General features: G+C 42.0%; 1 pseudogene; it reads left to right on the top strand.

Moving 5' to 3' along the window:
* The window catches only part of Ckmt1-ps1 (creatine kinase, mitochondrial 1, pseudogene 1), a 35,021-nt pseudogene extending 24,662 nt beyond the window's left edge, over positions 1-10,359 (top strand).
* The last annotated feature ends 3,054 nt before the right edge of the window (positions 10,360-13,413 follow it).

The following is a 13,413-nucleotide window of genomic DNA, read 5'->3' as shown; positions in this document are numbered from 1 at the left end:
TAAAATAATTACTCATTTCTTTGTAACTGCAAATTGCTGCCTGCCAGTAAGAGAAACTGGCTGAGAAAACTACCTCATTTGCTTACATTTTGTTAATCTGTAACAAGTTACTTAATTATGAATGTATGTGGGTTTGGGGGAATAATTTGTTTTCTTTACCTGTACTATCTAATGTTATTTCTTATAAAGATATTAGAGAACACATTGGTTTTTCAGAGTCATTTACTAGAAGAAAACTAAAATACGATCACATTGTAACTCTATACCACTTGCTGGGATATATAAGCTATGGAAGAAAGAATGAAGAGCACATACATACAACTGTGTGTGTATGTATATGTATAAGGTTTGTGTGAATGGTGGCTAGGACATTGTTTCTCCCATCCATCAACCTTATGTATATGTACAAGGTTTGTGTGAGAGTGTGCTGGAACATTCTTTTTTTTTTTAACTTTTTTTTTTATTAACTTGAGTATTTCTTATTTACATTTCGAGTGTTATTCCCTTTCCCGTTTTCCGGGCAAACATCCCCCTAATCCCTCCACCTCCCCTTCTTTATGGGTGTTCCCCTCCCCACCCTCCCCCCATTGCCACCCTCCCCCCATTGCCGCCCTCCCCCCAATAATCACATTCACTGGGGGTTCAGTCTTAGCAAGACCAAGGGCTTCCCCTTCCACTGGTGTTCTTACTAGGATATTCATTGCTACCTATGAGGTCAGAGTCCAGGGTCAGTCCATGTATAGTCCTTAGGTAGTGGCTTAGTCCCTGGAAGCTCTGGTTGCTTGGCATTGTTGTACATATGGGGTCTCGAGCCCCTTCAAGCTCTTCCAGTTCTTTCTCTGATTCCTTCAACGGGGGTCCTATTCTCAGTTCAGTGGTTTGCTGCTGGCATTCGCCTCAGTATTTGCTGTATCCTGGCTGTGTCTCTCAGGAGAGATCTACATCCGGCTCCTGTCTGCCTGCACTTCTTTGCTTCATCCATCTTGTCTAATTGGGTGGCTGTATATGTATGGGCCACATGTGGGGCAGGCTCTGAATGGGTGTTCCTTCGTCTCTGTTTTAATCTTTGTTTCTCTATTCCCTGCCAAGGGTATTCTTGTTCCCCTTTTAAAGAAGGAGTGAAGCATTCACATTTTGATCATCCGTCTTGAGTTTCATATGTTCTATGCATCTAGGGTAATTCAAGCATTTGGGCTAATAGCCACTTATCAATGAGTGCATACCATGTGTGTTTTTCTGTGATTGGGTTACCTCACTCAGGATGATATTTTCCAGTTCCAACCATTTGCCTATGAATTTCATAAAGGCATTGTTTTTGATAGCTGAGTAATATTCCATTGTGTAGATGTACCACATTTTCTGTATCCATTCCTCTGTTGAAGGGCATCTGGGTTCTTTGTGCTGGAACATTCTTATATCTATCAGCTATGTGCATGTATATGTGTAAGGTTTGTGTGAGTGGGGGTTGATACGTTGTCCCTTACAGCCATCAACTATGTGTATGTATGCATGTGTGTGTGTGTGTGTGTGTGTGTGTGTGTGTGTGTGTGTGTGTGATGTTTGGAGCCTGCTTCCTGGAGTTTTGCTATAACCATTCTATGTGTGAGTGTGTATATGTCTATCTGTAGGTATGTACACATGTGTATGCACATATGCATGTGTGTTTATGTGTATGAAATTACTGGACTCTGTCTTTTGGTTTATCCACTCAGTGTGTGTGTGTGTGTGTGTGTGTGTGTGTGTGTGTGTGTGTGTGTGTGTGAATTTTCTCTTTCCCTCTCTCTCTTGATGGCCCCAAGCTGTTAAATGAGTATAATTTTTCCACTGGCCACAGGCAGTGCCTTCACCAGTAAATTAAGCTTTTGTTTCCTCAGGAAAAAGTTTGCTGAGCAACTTCTCTAATCACCTTTGGCAGCAGCCCCATAGGTATCTGAGTCTACCTCCATCAGTGGTTCTAAGCACTGACCCCCAACAGTTGCCTGCCTCAGTTTATCTACCCCATGGATGCCAAGCCAATCATTGGCACACATAGAAGTGAAAGCATGCAGTGTCTTTTGGGGTCCAGGTCACCTCACTAGGGATGATTGTTTCTAGTTCCATCCCGTTACTTGCAAATTCATTGAATTCTATTGTGTAAATTTACCACATCTTCCTTATCCATTCATAGTTGATGGACAGCTAGGCTGTTTCCAATTTCTGGCTGTGAATAGGGCATTGGTGAGCATGGATAAGTAAATGTCTCTTTAGTATGATACAGAGTCCTTTGAGTATATGTCCAAAAGTGATATAGCTGGAGTTTGAGGCAGATCTATCTCCAGGTTTTTGAGGAATTGACACACTGATTTCCATAGTAGGTGTACAAGTTTGTACCCCCACCCACAATGGGTGTTTCCCCACATCCTGGCCAGCATAGGCTGTCATGAGATTTATTGATCTTGGTCCTTTCTTGACTGAGGTAAGATGAAATCTAAATGTAGTATTAATTTCCTCATGACTAAGTGTCTTTCAGCCATTTGTATTTCAGAATTCTGAATTCTCTGCTTAATTCTATTTACCATTTTTTAATTGGGTTTTTGCTTTCTTGATGTTCAGGTTTTTTTAGTTCTTTTATATTCTAGATACTAACCCTCTATCAGGGATTATATATAATTGATAATGATTTTTTAACATTGTGTGGTTGCCACTTGAATAGTGTTCTTTGCGGCACAGAGGCTTCTCAGATTTATGAGGGCTCGTTTATAAATTGTTGATCTTAGTGCCTCTGCCATTGGTGTCCTTCTCAGAGTCTTTTCCTGTGCTAGAGTCCAATCCTATTTCCTATGTTCTCTTCTGTCAGAGTCAAGGTCTTACATTGAGGATTCTGATCAGCGGCTCCGTGCTCTGGATGGCTTAGTGTAAGTCTTCAGCTTCTTTCTACAGAAGCCCAAAGAGGTGATATACGTTGGTCAGGTGTTGGTAGAGCCATGGCCAGCTCCAATGGCTCCCAGATTCCTGTTTCTAAAGCAATGCATATTGAATCAAAATTAAATCAAACTCAGCAGGAAACTGGTGAGAAGGAACCAACTGGCTATTCTACTACAAAAAAAAAAAGAAAAAGAAAAAGGAAAAAAAAGAAAAGAAAGAAAGAAAGAAGGAAGGAAAGAAAGAAAGAAAGAAAGAAAGAAAGAAAGAAAGAAAGAAGGAAAGAAAAGACTCTTAAAATTTATGAAAGAAGGAAGACTCCAAAGGCCTGTTTCTGAAGGTCTCTAGTCAGTCACCAGTCGTTGAAAGGGTTGTGCATTCAAGGCCCTGCACTGAGTTTTGACCACCCCATTTCTACTGCCTTTAAGGAAACATTTACAGCTTAAACTCTGCATATTTCTTTGAAAATAGGTCCTGCGAGGTATAGCATGTATCTTTTTTCCCATTTTTTAAAAATGTATTTATTATTTTACTTATCGACTTTACATCTTGGTCACTGCCCCCTTCCTAGTCACCCAAAATCCTCTCTGTCATCTCCTTTCCCCTTCTCAGTGAGTGGGACCTCCCTGGGTATCCCCTCACCTTGGCACATCAAGTTTCTGTGAGGATAGGCACTTCTCCCACTGAGGCCAGACAAGGCTGCCCAGTTAGAATATTTCCCACATACAGGCAGCAGTTTTGGGATAGCTCCCCGACTCCAGTTGTTTGGGACCCACATGAAGACCAAGCTGCATATCTGCTACATATGTACATGGAGGCCTAGGTCCAGCCCATGTATGTTGTTTGATTGGTGGTTCAGACTCTAAGAGCCCCGAGGATCCAGGCTAGTTGATTCTGTTAATCTTCCTGTGGAGTTCCTATCCCCTTAGGGGCTTCAGTATTTTCTCTTATTCTTCTTATTCTTTCTTAAGAGTCCTCAAGTTCCATCTACTGTTTGGCTGTGGGCAAATGCTCTGTCTGAGTAGTTGATGGATTGGGCCTCTCAGAGGACAGCCAGGTGGTATATTTAAATCCTGGCACTATCTATCCTAATTTATTTTGTACATGTCTCAGCATACACTCACCTCATACTTATCTCTAGAAGTTCCCCAGACATAGAGCTTGCCAGCTTCCCTACATTCTTCCAATTGATTTCAGACCCTGCAGGGCTAAAGCCTGTGCCTAGAGCAGCTGTCCTTGGCTGGTTACATTCAGTGGTAAAATGCGTGGGTAGCACTGTGATTCCCATTTCCATCACTAGAAAGGAAATCTTCCTAACCCATGACCCCATACGTAGCCCATGATCCCATCTGGATATGTGTCTGCAGAACTATAATCAAATGTCCCACCACTGTCTATCTTCTTCCTCAGAGAGCCTCTAAGATCAGGAACCAACGTTGGCTTTGCAATCCCACAAAGTCCCAGCCACACAGAGCTCAAGCAGTGTGTATGGACACAACTTAGCTCTAGAGATGACAGAGTCAGCCCCAGCCAGTCCCCACTGCCTGAAATGTTGTGTTAGGATTCTGAAACTGCCATGCAGTGGTAGGGTGACCCCTCTTGCATAACTTTATGAATGAGTAGAAAGTTGTTTCCTCACAGTTTCAGAGACTGAAAAAATATAAGATCAAAGTACCACCAAGTTCACTATCTAGCACAGGGTGGTTTCTCTTTCCCAAATGCCAACCTGTTGCTACACTCCCCAGAAAGGAGAGGTACTGTGTCCTCGAATAGTGAGAGGCCCAGAAGGGGCCAGTCATCCCCTTTAATAACACAGTGATTGGTTCACAAGATAAAACCTGATTACCCACTAAAGCCCAGCACTGAGTGAGTGTCAGCATCACGTAAGGAACAATGCTTGCCTACACTGCAGGATGTCTGGGAGTAACAAGGGCACTTGGCATCCATCTCTTTGCATGATAAAAATTAACCTTTCTGGGGATGGAGAGATGGCTCAGCGGTTAAGGGCAACTGACTGCTCTTCCAGAGGTCCTGAGTTCAATTCCCAGTAACCACATGGTGGCTCACAACCATCTGTAATGGGCATCTGATGCCCTCTTCTGGTGTGTCTGAAGACAGTGTTCTCATATACATAAAATAAATAAATCTTTGTTTTTTAAAAAAGTTAACCTTTCATACAACACTGCATCAGGTTTAAGATCAAACAATAAAGTTAAATGAAAGAAAAAAAAGTTTGTTTTTACCCGAACAGCCTGAAGCTGTCCCTGACACATTTACCTTACATTACATGACTGTAAAAAGCAAGTTTAGCATCCAGTAAATACATCTCTGTCTTAGTTAGGGTTTTATTTCTCTAAAGAGACACCATGACCTATGCAACACTTATAAAGGAAAATATTTCATTGTGACTGGCTTACAGTTTCAAGGTTCAGTCCATTATCATCAAGGCAGGAAGCACGGCGGCCTGCAGGCAGATAGGATGCTGGAGGAGCTGAGAGGTCTACATCTCAGTCCAAAGGTAGCCAGGAGAAGACTGTCTTCTGCAGGCAGCCAGGAGGAGGGTTTCTTCTGCACTGGGCAGAGCTTAAACAAAGAACTTCAATGCCGACCTCCAGAGTACCCAGTTCCTCCATCAAAGCCACACCTATTACAACAAGGCCACGCCTCCTAATAGTACCACTTCTCATAAGCTAAGCATATACAAACCATCACATTCCACTCTCTGATCCCCATAGGCTTGTTTAAACACATATACGGAGTTCATACTTAGCCATAGCATAATGCAAAATACATTAGTCCAACTTCAAAATTCTCCATAATCCATAGTAGTCTCAACAATGTTAAAAGTCCAAAGTTCAAAGTCTCTTCTCAACAGTAGTCCCCTATAAAATCAAAATCAAAAAGCAGATCACATACTTCCACATTATAGGATATATATTATTCCAAACATCACAGTGAGGAAATACTGGACCAAAGCAAGATCAAAAAATAGCCAGGCAAATTCCAAACTCTGCATCTCTATGTCTGATGTTCAACTCCTTTCAGTTTTGTTGACTGCAACACAGTTCTTTCTGTTGGGCTGGTTCTACTCCCTGTTAGCAGCTTTCCCACAGCTCTGACATCTCTAACACATCGGGGTCTCCAAGGCAACTTCAACTTTACAGTTTCTTGTTCCAATGTCTGGGATCTACACATGATCTGGACTTCTTCAAAGGGCTTGGGTGTCTTCTCCAGCTCTGGCTTCTGTAGCACTTGAAGTTTTGGTTGACTCCATTCCACTGCTACTGCTGTTTGTGATGGTCATTCTCTGGTACTGGCATATCCAACACACTGAGGTCTTCCACCGTAACTAGGCTTCACCAATAGCCACTCATAGGTTCTCTTCATAGTACCAACCCTCAACTTCTTTGCATGACCCCTTTAGTTCTGGGCAACTAAGGCTCCACCATCACCATCCCTGGCCTTTCACAGTGCCAAGCTTCAGCTACTCTCCATGACCCCTTCATGCCTTCAAAACCGTACTACCTGGGGGATGCTTATACATTACCAAGAAAAGCTGCAGTACAGTACAACCTTGGCTATTTCTAGAACATGGCTTCTTTGTGCTCTCAGAAAACAACTCCCAGAGAATTTCACCTCAGTGATGCTGGTCTCTTCTGAATCACCCATAATTTCTTAGTTCCAGCTAACCAGCATCAATTATCCCCAGTAGTTCCTTCTATTCTTGACTCTAAAGCCCAAGTCACATGATCAAAGCTGCTCTGTAAACGGACTTTTAGCTCAAACATCTGCATGCCTCTGTTTCTTGCATGCTGGGATTGAAGGTGTGGTCCACCACACCTGTACCTATTCTTTTCTTTATCTGGAACTTGCTCTGTATCATGTTGGCCCTGAACTCAGAGATCTGCCTGACTTTGTCTCCTGAGATTAATGGCTTATACCAAGCCTGGACCTAAGTTTTTCATGGCCACTATGCCTCAAGATCCAGATAAAAAGTGTGTGTTTTCCAGCCTCAAGATCTGGATCACAGATCTGCCCTCCATTTCTGGATTTTAGTTCATTTCAAATTAAAAATCCAAATAAAAACAATAGCTAGGTAATATTATTGCCTAACATTATATAACTATCCCTTATTGAACTATAAATCCATAAACAGTAAGCTAAGTTGGGTGGGATCTTGCTCTGAGGTCATTTAATATCCTTAACTTAATTCCATTTAATATCCTTGAACACAGGATGTAGCTCCATTGTGCCCCTTTAAGACTTGTATTTTCCTTTCTAAACTTGCTACACTTGATTAAAATGCTCATCATGATAGTAAACCAGACAACAAAGTCAATGCTGGCTTTTTTTTTTTTTTTTTTTTTGAGATGTCCCTTGTCACTGCAATTAATCTGAATCTCTTTACCTTGGCCTCAGGTAAATTCTTTAGACAAGGGCAAAAAACAGCCACATTCTTCACCAAATATCACAAGAATGATCTCTAGACAATCAACTAACATTCTTCTCTGACTCCTCTTGAGCCAGGTCTCCAGAGTACAAACCACCCTCAGAACTATGCCATCCATATTCCTACTATGATGGCCCATTAAACCTTACTTAAAGAATTCCACTGCTTTTCAAACCCAAAGTCTCCAAACTCACATTCCTCTAAACAAAACCATGGTCAGGCCTATCACAGCAATACCCCAGAGTCTCAAAATCCATATTCCTCCAAATAAAAGCATGGCCGGGCCTAACACAGCAATACCCTAGTCCCTTGTACCAACTTCTGTCTTAGTTGTGGTTTTATTGCTCTGAAGAGACAGCACGACCAAGGCAACTCTTGTAAAGGAAAATGTTTCATTGTGGCTGGCTTATAGTTTCACTGGTTCAGTCCAAGTGAGCTACCTGGAGGAGATACTCTCCAACCAGCTGAACTGCATGTGAGTTGTGAGTGATCTGCAGAATTTTAGCTTTTGTGAACTTTCACCCTACTGTTGAAATATGTCATCACATTGGGGTGGACTTTGAGTCAGTTCTGCTCCTGTTACCCCTCACCCACATTTCTATAAGTAACCCCAATAAACACATCACTTTACCTTCCCTATCTGAGATTTGTAGTTATTGGTTCACATTTCCCAGGTTTAAAGAGCTTAGCTGAAAGAGAGATTGGTCAATATGCCTAGGCCACGTTTAGGACAAAATTGGAATTTAATATCTTATAATTCATAGCAGAGAACAGACCGAAAATAGATGTAGATTTTCCAAAGTTATAAAAACCAATGTTTCTTTGGCAAGCAGTTATCAATTGGAGATAGCTTTTGCATTAGAAATGGGGGCTTGTGTCTACGTCCTCTCTCAGTGCTGGGACAGATCTGGTACAGATCCATGCAGGCCCAGTACATGCTGCCTATTATCTGTGAGTTCATATGTGGGTCGTTCCTGTGCTGTCTAGAACACCTTTCTTCCTTGGTATCTTCCATCCACTCTGGCTCTTACAGTCTTTCTACCTCCTCTTCTGTTGAGTCCCCTGTCCCCGAGGGAAGGTATCTGATGGAGACATCCTGTTAAGGACTGGGTGTTCCAAGTCTCTCACTGTCTTCATATTGTCAGACATGGGTCTCTGTACTTGTTCCCATCTGTGGCGGGTACTGCATTGTGAGTATAGCAGAGTGGCGTTAAGGACTTTTGCTACGCTTCTTCAGCAGAACAGTATACTTTTCCCTAGGGAAAGCATCTTTTTAACGTAAACTTTCTTTTGATTACTCATGATGAATGTGAACATTTTCACCTGCTGTCATTTAGATACATAGTGTTGTGCTATAAATACATGATTTGAGCCATTTTTCTTTTCTTGTAAATCTGTGTTATTTTATGCATGTTTATTTAAACCATTAATAATCTCTACGCTATAGTTAAAAAATAATCAGGATTCTTATTTATTTATTTTTTACTTAAGACTGTGCTCATATATTTTTTAATAATAAAACAAAATAAACTGTCATAAGATAAAACAAAAACTAACACACTGAAATTGCATAGAACAAACCAACAGAAGGAAAAGAGCTCAAGAGAAGGCACAGGAATCAGAGACCCATTCATTCACACACTCAGGAATTCCATAAAAACACTATACTGGAAGCCATAGTATATACACAGAGGACCTGCCTGGTGCAGACCCAGTACATGCTGCCTCAGGCTCTGTGAGTTCATATGAGCTTTGACCGTGTTGATTTGTAGAGCCTTGTGTCTAGATATCCTTTACCCTCTCTAGCTTTAACACTCTTTCTGCCCCCTTTCATGGGGTTCCGAGCCCTGAGGGAAGCATTTGATATAGACATCCCATTTAGAGCTGAACGTTCCAAGATCTCCCATTCTCTATACAACATCTGGCTGTGGATCTCTGTGTTTCCCCACCTTCCACAGGAGGAAGCTTCTCTGGTGATGACTGAGCAAGGAGTGTGCTCACATCTTTAATAGAAGACTTCTAGATTAAATCGAAGCACAGAGAATAGTCTGCTGCCCATGTCTGGCCCAGCTTTCCTTAACTATACATATACTGTTTAAACGTTGAACTGAACTGTTTGATTATTAACATACGGGTTGGTCAAAAAGTGATTGTTGAGTTGCAGGGAAGGGAAAGAAGGAAGAAGAAACACACCATTTCCTTCCCAACCCCAGCCCCACACCCAGAGCAACCAACAGTTCTTGCTTGAGTCAGATCCCATTCTGAATGCAGTAGCCATTATCTTCAAGCCATTGCTGGTCCTTTCTCCCATCTGCCTGGCCAGAATCAGGTTTCTGGCTTTGTCTGGAGCTGGGTCTCTCACCTCTGGGAATCTGCCATGAGCTGCTTGTGAACTGATGAGCTGCCCCTCCCCCAGGCACTGAATACCCAGAGCTCGAAAAGCACAACTATGTGGCCGGTCAGCTGAACCTAGCAGTCTATGCATGGCTATAGGATAAGACCACACCCACTGGCTGGACACCAGATCAGTGCATCCAGGTTGGTGTGGACAGCCCTGGCCACCTCTTCATCAAGACTGTAGGCATGGTGGCTAGAGATGAGGAAACCTATGTGTTAGATATTTGATGAACCATTTCAGTCCGTGATCCAAGTTGGACATAATGGATATGACCCTTGAACAACGAAGCTTCCCACTGACCTTGATGCAGTTAAAATCCATCTGTCCACCTTGGTGAAAGGTGTGTTATTGCCTTCAAGAGTCAGAACTGGCCGAAGTATCAGGGAATTCAATCTCCTTCCACCCTGCACTGAGGCAGAATGAGAACAGGTAGAACATGTTGTGGTAGACGTACCGAGTAGCTGGAAGGGTGACCTAGCTGGGTGATATCATAGGCTCCGTGAGATGACGGAGGCTGGACAGCAACAGCTTGTTGATGACTGTTTTCTGTTGGATCCCATTGCTGACTGTAGTAGGAATAGCTCGAGACTGGCCAGGTGTTCTACAATAAGAAGACTTTCTTTTTTTTTTTTATTTTTTTTATTTTTTTTATTTTTTTTTTATTTATTTATTTTTTTTATTATCTTGAGTATTTCTTATATACATTTCAAGTGTTATTCCCTTTCCCGGTTTCCGGACAGACATCACCCTCCCCCCTCCCCTTCCTTGTGGGTGTTCCCCTCCCAAACCTCCCCCCATTGCCACCCTCCCCGCATAGTCTAGTTCACTGGGGGTTCAGTCTTAGCAGGACACAGGGCTTCCCCTTCCACTGGTGCTCTTACTAGGATATTCATTGCTACCTATGGGGACAGAGTCCAGGGTCAGTCCATGTATAGTCTTTAGGTAGTGGCTTAGTCCCTGGAAGCTCTGGTTGCTTGACATTGTTGTACTTTTGGGGTCTCGAGCACCTTCAAGCTCTTCCAGTTCTTTCTCTGATTCCTTCAACGGGGGACCTATTCTCAGTTCAGTGGTTTGCTGCTGGCATTCGCCTCTGTATTTGCTGTATTCTGGCTGTGTCTCTCAGGAGCGATCTACATCCGGCTCCTGTCGGTCTGCACTTCTTTGCTTCATCCATCTTGTCTAATTGGGTGGCTGTATATGTATGGGCCACCTGTGGGGGCAGGCTCTGAATGGGTGTTCCTTCAGTCTCTGTTTTAATCTTTGCCTCTCCCTTCCCTGCCAAGGGTATTCTTTTTCCTCATTTAAAGAAGGAGTGAAGCATTCACATTTTGATCATCCGTCTTGAGTTTCCTTTGTTCTAGGGATCTAGGGTAATTCAAGCATTTGGGCTAATAGCCACTTATCAATGAGTGCATACCATGTATGTCTTTCTGTGAGTGGGTTAGCTCACTCAGGATGATATTTTCCAGTTCCAACCATTTGCCTACGAATTTCATAAACTCGTTGTTTTTGATAGCTGAGTAATATTCCATTGTGTAGATGTACCACATTTTCTGTATCCATTCCTCTGTTGAAGGGCATCTGGGTTCTTTCCAGTTTCTGGCTATTATAAATAAGGCTGCGATGAACATAGTGGAGCACGTGTCTCTTTTATATGTTGAGGCATCTTTTGGGTATATGCCCAAGAGAGGTATGGCTGGATCCTCAGGCAGTTCAATGTCCAATTTTCTGAGGAACCTCCAGACTGATTTCCAGAATGGTTTTACCAGTCTGCAATCCCACCAACAATGGAGGAGTGTTCCTCTTTCTCCACATCCTCGCCAGCATCTGCTGTCACCTGAGTTTTTGATCTTAGCCATTCTCACTGGTGTGAGGTGAAATCTCAGGGTTGTTTTGATTTGCATTTCCCTTATGACTAAAGATGTTGAACATTTCTTTAGGTGTTTCTCAGCCATTCGGCATTCCTCAGCTGTGAATTCTTTGTTCAGCTCTGAACCCCATTTTTTAATAGGGTTATTTGTTTCCCTGCGGTCTAACTTCTTGAGTTCTTTGTATATTTTGGATATAAGGCCTCTATCTGTTATAGGATTGGTAAAGATCTTTTCCCAATCTTTTGGTTGTCGTTTTGTCCTAACCACAGTGTCCTTTGCCTTACAGAAGCTTTGCAGTTTTATGAGATCCCATTTGTCGATTCTTGATCTTAGATCATAAGCCATTGGTGTTTTGTTCAGGAAATTTTTTCCAGTGCCCATGTGTTCCAGATGCTTCCCTAGTTTTTCTTCTATTAGTTTGAGTGTGTCTGGTTTGATGTGGAGGTCCTTGATCCACTTGGACTTAAGCTTTGTACAGGGTGATAAGCATGGATCGATCTGCATTCTTCTACATGTTGCCCTCCAGTTGAACCAGCACCATTTGCTGAAAATGCTATCTTTTTTCCATTGGATGGTTTTGGCTCCTTTGTCAAAAATCAAGTGACCATAGGTGTGTGGGTTCATTTCTGGGTCTTCAATTCTATTCCATTGGTCTATCTGTCTGTCTCTGTACCAATACCATGCAGTTTTTATCACTATTGCTCTGTAATACTGCTTGAGTTCAGGGATAGTGATTCCCCCTGAAGTCCTCTTATTGTTGAGGATAGCTTTAGCTATCCTGGGTTTTTTGTTATTCCAGATGAATTTGCAAATTGTTCTGTCTAACTCTTTGAAGAATTGGATTGGTATTTTGATGGGGATTGCATTGAATCTGTAGATTGCTTTTGGTAAAATGGCCATTTTTACTATATTAATCCTGCCAATCCATGAGCATGGGAGATCTTTCCATCTTCTGAGGTCTTCTTCAATTTCTTTCCTCAGTGTCTTGAAGTTCTTATTGTACAGATCTTTTACTTGCTTGGTTAAAGTCACGCCGAGGTACTTTATATTATTTGGGTCTATTATGAAGGGTGTCGTTTCCCTAATTTCTTTCTCAGCTTGTTTCTCTTTTGTATAGAGGAAGGCAACTGATTTATTTGAGTTAATTTTATACCCAGCCACTTTGCTGAAGTTGTTTATCAGCTTTAGTAGTTCTCTGGTGGAACTTTTGGGATCACTTAAATATACTATCATGTCGTCTGCAAATAGTGATATTTTGACCTCTTCTTTTCCGATCTGTATCCCCTTGATCTCCTTTTGTTGTCTGATTGCTCTGGCTAGAACTTCAAGAACTATATTGAATACGTAGGGAGAGAGTGGGCAGCCTTGTCTAGTCCCTGATTTTAGTGGGATTGCTTCAAGTTTCTCTCCATTTAGTTTAATGTTAGCAACTGGTTTGCTGTATATGGCTTTTACTATGTTTAGGTATGGGCCTTGAATACCTATTCTTTCCAGGACTTTTATCATGAAGGGGTGTTGAATTTTGTCAAATGCTTTCTCAGCATCTAATGAAATGATCATGTGGTTCTGTTCTTTCAGTTTGTTTATATGATGGATCACGTTGATGGTTTTCCTTATATTAAACCATCCCTGCATGCCTGGGATGAAGCCTACTTGATCATGGTGGATGATTGTTTTGATGTGCTCTTGAATTCGGTTTGCCAGAATTTTATTGAGTATTTTTGTGTCGATATTCATAAGGGAAATTGGTCTGAAGTTCTCTTTCTTTGTTGGGTCTTTGTGTGGTTTAGGTA

Source organism: Rattus norvegicus, chromosome 4, assembly GCF_036323735.1.
Source record: "Rattus norvegicus strain BN/NHsdMcwi chromosome 4, GRCr8, whole genome shotgun sequence".
NCBI lineage: Eukaryota > Metazoa > Chordata > Mammalia > Rodentia > Muridae > Rattus > Rattus norvegicus.
The sequence above is the reverse complement of the archived record's forward strand: the minus strand, read 5'-3'. Positions and strand labels throughout refer to the sequence as shown.